This window comes from Amblyomma mixtum, chromosome 9, assembly GCF_055824585.1.
Source record: "Amblyomma mixtum isolate Tamu chromosome 9, ASM5582458v1, whole genome shotgun sequence".
NCBI lineage: Eukaryota > Metazoa > Arthropoda > Arachnida > Ixodida > Ixodidae > Amblyomma > Amblyomma mixtum.
In genome coordinates this window covers 37580700-37588768 of record NC_143020.1, presented here as the reverse complement: position 1 = coordinate 37588768, position 8069 = coordinate 37580700, and the positions used below count along the sequence as shown (strand labels likewise).

The 8069-nt window shown below is 42.0% G+C and overlaps 1 pseudogene; it reads left to right on the top strand.

Annotated features, from left to right (window-relative positions):
• The first annotated feature begins 2966 nt into the window (after window positions 1-2966).
• Window positions 2967-8069, top strand: part of LOC149328767 (chymotrypsin-2-like) — a 28259-nt pseudogene continuing 23156 nt past the window's right edge.

The following is an 8069-nucleotide window of genomic DNA, read 5'->3' as shown; positions in this document are numbered from 1 at the left end:
GCAAGAAAGCGTACTCCGCTCTGTGCTGCCACACGCATTGTTGAGCCACGCAAGTTGGATGTGCTGAATTAAAGCCTTATTTGCGTCTACGAAAGGACTTGTTTTTTACCTTTTCAGGGCGTGCAGGCCAGCAACAGTTCATCCGCAGACTGTTTTTTGGTACGCGAACTTGACTAAATAATCCATATGATAACCTTATATCAAGAGGGCACGATGAACCTCGCAGGATGCGTTCCCATGTCAGATTGCGTTATGCAGGATTTTTTGATAATTCGCAATACTTTCTTTTGAAAAGAACTGGCATGAACTCAGAGTATAATACTGACTACTCGCGTGTGCCTGGAACAAAGAAGCCGCACGAAAAATGCTTTAAAGCATATATTTAGCTAAAAACTAGCTAATTAGTGCAAGTTTGCCTGTATTTGACTGATTACGGCGGAAACTTGGGTTAGTTGAAAAGCATGTGAAATCATTTTGCTAGCGCTTAGTGGACGCAAGAGACAAAGACAGTAAACACACAGGACAGACGCCAGTCTTCAACTCATTTTCAGAGGTAGAACAGAGTGAAAGAAAGGGCCCATTGTACTAGAAATTACACTTGAAGACTAGCGTGTTGAAGACTAGCGTCTGTCCTTTGTATTTGTGGTCTTTGACTCGTGTGTACACTAAGAACTAGCAATATAATTTCGCTAAGTTTGGCATGCAGTAATCACTAAAAAAAACTAGTGGTTGAAAGAGGAGTCATGTCGGTATAGGAAAAATTTGATTATTTAACTATGAGGCCAAATTTGCGTAAATGAGAGAGACGTTGGCTCCATACGCCCTCTATGTAGCAATCCCTGCTTCGCCAAAGATTCGCGTGGGAGTGACCAGGAGAGGGAGTGATTGTTATTGCGTCTATTTTTAACGTCTAACACTATGAACTTCCTCCAGGGGAGCACAACTCAGTATTCGGGAACGGCGATCACTCGTTTAGCCCAAGGATAAGGGTGCCCTCAGATAGGAGCAGCCTATCACACTCAGTTTAGCAACATGAGAGAAGCCAACAGCCACAGAAACCATGAGACATAGGGAATTTTTAATTAATTTATTGATATTGTGCTCTTGTTCGATTTAGAATATTACTGAATATGTTAACGCTTAAAGCTGATTTGTTAGAAAAGCAGAAGAAAAAACAACCACATGCCGCCGGTGGGATCCGAACCCACGACCTCCGAATTACGCGTCCGGTGCTCTACCGCTGAGCTACGGTGACGGCTGTCAAATCTTCTCCTTTTCGGGGGTATTTATGTTTACAAATAACCTAACCTTTCCGAGTGTTCATCAGCGCCACCCACGTTCTTAAGCGGCGGACGTAGCACGCCCTGAGGTACCGCTGATGTGACGTAGAACGTCATCGAACGTTCGATGACGCTCTACGAACCGACCGAGCGCAAAGAAACGAAACGGAAGAAAACAACACTCATCCGCATAAGTCTGCGTTGTTGTCTTACGTCGTCTATGTTTTTTTTCGTCCTGTATATTAGTGCAGTTGAATCGTTTTCAGTCCAGCCATCTATTCATGAAACGACAAACCTGCGCAATAGCTGTGACAACATTCGCTTAAAAAGGTGTCCTCAGGACCACAAACTTAAGTTGAACGCTCTTTCAAAATCTTGCAAACAACTATTTAATTGCACCCATCTTGAACTTGTTTGGCTGTGAATGAAAAACAAATGGAATTCGGAACTATCGTATGGACAAAATATCACAGTATAGGGCGGAAACACTGATGACATTCAGGTTTCGCACTACCGGATTAATCACGTAAAACCAATTGTAGCTCCAGGTGCACACAGGTGAGTGCCATTGTCTACCTGTTTACAAGTTATTCGTGCAGTATTTTTGATATCGAAGCGCACTTCGCTCTCAAATTTTCTGAAATTTTCGAAACATATTATTCTAAATAACAGATAATCACTTTCAAGTGATCGTCTTAGCTGGAAGAATGTACATGAAAGCGCAGAAAAATGTGGAATGAAGTCACACCTCCTACTGGTGGTAACTTTTCATTCATTACGAATGTTATTACACAGCTCATGCCAGTCAGCAACGACCTTTGATTGGTGTCACGGGAAAGTAATGCGTAAAAAGGAACGCTGTGCTTCGTCTCAGCTTTCTGTGTGTGAGTGATGATACTTATCGAAAACTACACCTAAAAATTGCCGGATAGAAAAGGCTCCTGCCATTTTCGACCATTTCGATCACGTCGTGTTCTCTGTCTTACTATGCATAAAATCTCATTGAACGTAGTCACATCGGATAGTTTTTTTTTGTTCTATTCGCGTTCCAGTCCGAGTTCCTTCCTTTTTTTTTTATCTCTCAACACAATACCCATTCACGAGCGCCTTAAAATGCTGCATAAATCAAGGGCAGAGAACCGAAATGCCTATACGAATACTACCTCTGTCTTTTTAAGGCTTCCTAGTCGCATTCTGCCTGACATGAATTATTGAATCATCTTGCGGCCGCCACTTGCTTGGTGCTTTCTGAAGACGTCAAGCTAGCAGCAGACTCCTGGCGTTCGAGGTGGTTGACATGTCGAAGTAATGAAAATATTAGCAGTCGCTTTTCTTTTTACAAATGTGCCTCCTGAAATGCCCGCTGCTTTCACAGAGTCAACCAGCTTGCCGTTCACCCTACCACAAAAATAGACCTGCGCATCTTCAGGCAGTTCGGTAGATGTGCCATCTGTGTGGGAGTCGCTGCAAATTGACCTAATACAAAAGATCTCTTTTTAGTGCAGGCCTGAGGAGCACCTTGAATAGAAAGCATCCTTCGATGAATAAATTAGTTTTTATCAGTACCAGTAAGGAGAGTTCTATAGATTGGCACACAACCACGTGCGTGATTAAAGTAGTCCCAGTGTCCGAAGTGAGCGGCGAGTTCTTTTCCAGCAACGCGCCTCAGCGGCTGCGTGCATTCCGATGGTTGCACGACGCATGAAATTGGCCTGGAACACTGGCCTTCTGTTCTTCATCGCTTGCCTTTGTTACCAGGTCAGTGCAAGCTGATTTAATACCATTATTTATTGCTCTTTGTAAAGTAGCCGAAAGAACAATTGATTTGTCTTGTTTGGCTCGCCGGTCTCATGATGAAAAATAAACTAAACACAATTATAGCAAAAATGTCTAACATATTACAGCGTGCAAACCTGTCAGAAGTTAGACTGTGGTTCCCGTAACGAATACAATACCCGCATTTCATCCAGGCATACAATGGCTTTCGGTAATGCTAAAGATTTCCTTTCATGTAACTAGCAGCATTACTCATTACTTACGTCCAATGATACAAAGCGCATTAAGCAAGCACATTTTGGGATTTGCGTACAATGTGAACCAGCCAGGTACAATCTTGCTCAAGAACATACTTCTTCCCTCTTGTTCGGCGAACACTTCTAACTTCTAAAGCACCTTAAAATTACAGCCTGGTTCGATTACTGGAAGCAATTATTTTAGAATTCCCGCACTTTCATATGTCCAAATGAACTGACGTTATCCGCTTTGTACTCAAGAGCCTTCCTAAACCATCTTTAGGTTTTTAGTAGCCGTGAACCTAGAACAAAAGAAGGGCCACTTGGGCAAAAATGTTAATCGCACAGGAAGCCACTTGTAAACTGAATTTTTTTCTGACGACTGCAGAAATGCGTCGAATGAGCATGGCTCTTTTTGAATCAATAGAAGAATGTCTGGTCCAAACGGGGTGCACAGAACTGCGGAAATTTTTAAGATGTTAATGGTGTGCATTGAAAAGCTACCGTAGATATCGCAGTGATGGAACATTAACTCATGACAGTGCTCAGATATATTTTCCCCGTTGTTGATAAGAAGCGATGAATCACAGGACTGGCATAAAATTCTTGCAAAAGAAAAAATGAATTGGTTGTATCTTGACTAAACCAGGACATTATCCGTGACAAGTACTGGCATATTATGATAGGCCATGTCCTTGATGCAATCCGGAGAGATAATCCTGGAATTAGGAGCAATTTACGAAACAGACAAAAACACTCGTAAATGCAAGCTTGCTCTGAGTGCTTACAAGTGATGACAAATTACATATTGCATCACACCTTGTCGTGAAGCTTCCATTCTTGTTTTCAGGGCCGCTCTTACGAACTCAATGGAAAGGGTAAGTTCTAATCCTTTTCAAAATTGTCCAGTTTAACGAATCCGGACAGTGCTTTGAGCAAAGCCACCTGATAAATTTTTTGTTAAATAAATGGCAGCTCGGGTGAAAAAAAAATTGCTGGAAGTCAGTGCATGGAATTTTCTGATATAGTTGCTCTTGCATAAAATGCGGAGCAAATCGTACTGCTCATGAAAAAGATAAAAGCGGGAGGATGAACTGAAGAGGCACACACACGATGAGTGTGGTGATCCATATGCCTCTTTTTTCGATAAAGGGCGACAGAAAACGAATTTAAATTGGCCTATGTCCATAAATGAGCGAATTCTGGGCACTCTGGTGCTGCTTTTACTGAAAAGCGCATTTCCTTATGTTAGGCAGAATCATGATTTCAAACAGTTGTTTTGGCTTCCCCCGCCGATATGACAAAAAAACCACAATGCGTTGATAGTTTTAATTATGCGGAAACAAAGTGATGGGCTACGCCGTCATACGCTTGAAAGAGGTGACAACGGGGTCGGTTTAGGTGTACATGGCGCAAGTGTCAGACGAGTGGCAAAAATATTTCTAAAGCAAATTTTGAAAGAATGTTTTGCTACCAGAAAAACCTCAACCCAGCCAGAAGGATTCGTGCAGTTCATTTTTACGGACAGAAATTTTATATAGATGCTTGGAGCCTCTTTTTACAGGAATTGCGCACGAGATGTTGTTGTTGTTGTTTACCTCAGCAAGCATGGCACCTGCAGACGCGGGGCATGGGAGTCTACTACGATCTTCCTCTGCTTCTACTAAACACAACAAGACACAGCTTAAAGATGAGCATCACGCGATTCAAAAGCATCAACAGGCTGCATTCGCCTGCTTTCTCTTGAAAGAGCGGAGAACTCCAGGACAAATTTTCACAGGAATTTTTTAGAGGGGGTAAAATGAGTAGTGAGACAACAGGGGCCAAGGTGGAAGGAAACATTCAATAGAACGCATCCACACCCATGAAAAGAATTGGCCTAAACAGCCAGTCATCGATCAAGAAAAGTATAACGGCGATTTAGCGTGGATGGATTGGATGCAAATTAGATGTGTGCTAGCATATCGGTTTTCATTCTGGCAGTGGTTAATTTCTACTTTGCATTCATACATCTGCAGCAGCTCTCATGTAAATGCTGGAGTGATTTTGCAGCGGTTAAGCGATGCGCCACTACCCTAGGATGACAATTGCTGACATCGATGGGGCCTGTCCCCTTATCGATGAAGACAGGCTGCTCTGCTCTCGTTAATAATCATTATTCGATTGCAAACCAGGACGCTGGGCAGTTTGCTCAAAATCCAGTGGCCAGGATGGGATGATTTCGCAATGTCACGTGACCTGCATGGCCGACATGCCACCTACGCAGCAGGTATCCAGCCACCCACCTCTTAACAAACACAAACTTAACAAACATCTGTGCAATTGGCGACTGGGGACTTTGCTGCCAGCGCATAAAAATTCCAAGGAATGCAACCTAGGTGGCAGGCGGGCCAGCTGGGTCAGGTGACCTGGTGACGTCATCCCAGCCTGTCCCTACAGTGAGACAACAAAAACAATGGCCAAGCAGCTGAGTGGAAGCCCTAGCAATCGTGTACTAAAACTGTGCAGTTACACCAAAATGTATCTATATGTCATCACATAATGTCAGTATGGAATGAAAAAGCTCGCAGATTGAGGGAAACATTATATCGTGCAGTGTTTGCTGTCGTATAAAAAAGACTGTTAATGCGTTCGGCGAGGCAGACGAACGTATCAACTATGCGGTGAAGCAGAGTATTGTCAAACCGATATTCGAAATTAAATTTGTGTCCTAAAACACATAGGGGAATACACCTTCTAGACATGCAACGAACAACCCAATCTGCAAACTTTATCTTAGATTTTACCTTCCAGCACAAAGCGAATGTACCAAAGTTCTAGTTATCTATGTAAGGATCACATTAAATCTGTGTCTCCCTACCGGAATCAAAAGGGTTTAAATAATTTTCTCAATGCATCTCAAAACCCACATACTATACAAAGAAAAACTGCGTTTTCCAAAAGATTTTGGAAATATTTAATCGTTTCTTCTTGTCGAAATGTCACGTTGGCCACGGCAACAAGCTTTTTCAGCTAAGCGTTCAGTAATTATTAGTCGGAACGTGAAGAATCTATTATGTGCCAAATTTTGCTCAGGAAAGGCATGCGACAGGATTGTGAAAAATGTTTGAGCTAGCAGGGCACGGAAGAAATAACGGGCCGCGCCTCTACGCCACTGTGCTCTGAGCAAAACATAAATATCAGTGCTAGCTTGGCGACTCTTTTTCACATTCGCTCCATTCATCACTTCTTTTACTTCTGCTTCTTATAATTACCAATCAGTCGCAAAGCGTATTGGGGAGCAGGCTGAGGAAAAAGTCCTTAAAACATTTGCTTTCACATCTGACGGAAAGTTAGGTTAAGCAGAGCAAGGCTGCATTCCTTTTGCGGCATATTAGCTGCTTAAATATGCCTTGAGACAAATTCCAATCAGACCACCTGTTTTGGCGGAGAGCACAATGATCTCAATTCTCGTAGCAAATGGAAGTATATTTTGAACATTATAATGATATAACTACTACTACTGTAAGGAGGTTTAGTGGATACCTAACCAAACATATACCTAATATGCTGTCTATTTTTTCTTGGGAGCAAGAGATCCCCACCTCAGCTTTCTGTTAACCCTTGCACAGACACACTGCACTAGAAAACACCTTTTTGCCTGAAAACTCTGAATGACCTAGGATTTTGAGTTTAAGGCAGTCAGCCGGTTCCTGAAAATTAGGTCACTATGAATGCTCCGCTATTAGAACGTCAAATACTCGTGTATTGAATATTCAAAGCATCTTACACGTTACAGACAAATGCATCTAAGCATATCGCTAATGAGCAAACTACCCCTTGAGGGAGGGATAGTTGTCTACACGCATCGTACAGCACTTAGATTACCGGCAGTCCTCGGCACTCGAAGCTAAAAAATTACGCCAATCAGACGCGGTTTTTGCAAAAAGACGTCGAACACAGACCTATCAATAATCTCGCTGGACCTTTTGGAATACGAAGGTGCAGCAAAAACAGTTTTTGCAGCTTGAGTACCAAAGCAAAACAAAACCATACGATGAAAAAAAAGGTTCCGAATATTTGCCTGCACTCAGTGAAAACAAATCGATGCTCTTGAAAAGTGAAGTCATTGCTCAGATTTCGACGTGCAAGAGTCAACTTATTTCTTGTGGCAATATATCAATCATCACTTTGAATAAAAATGAGAGTTCGATAAAAAATTAAAAATGAACTCCCCGCCAAAGAAAAAATAAAAAGGATATTTTGGCTTCCGCAACAAAACGAGAAGGATGTTTTTTTCGATGCTTCTTCCTTTTGGTCGGCATGTTTTGATCTTTTAAAATGAATGTCCCCGACCATCCACGATTTCATCCGCCTCTCGTCTTCTTCAGTAAACGTTTGCGGCTCATTAATTAGTACGCGGGAAAGAAGAGCCTGCTGGTCACGTGTAATTTTATAAGAAGCCTCAATTAAAATCATATCGAAGATTAACTGCAAAATTTTGCTAGCACATTATGTGCTTGTAAAGCACAAGTGCAAGTTTTGCAGAGCACAAGAGCACAAAGAAGCTTAATTTCAGTACCTATTTGGACTTAACCCTAGTGGGGGGAAAGTACACCAAAAATATTTTCGAGCTGTTCAAGCACGATTTCAGAAGAGTAAAAGCACTAACCCAACGAAGACTAAAAGAACAAGTCAGTTGTTATTCTTTACCAGACAAGATGTCCAGTTTCATTTTGCAGCCCCAATATATTAGCTTTTACGAAGAAATGTACAGAAATGTACTTGTTTGCACATT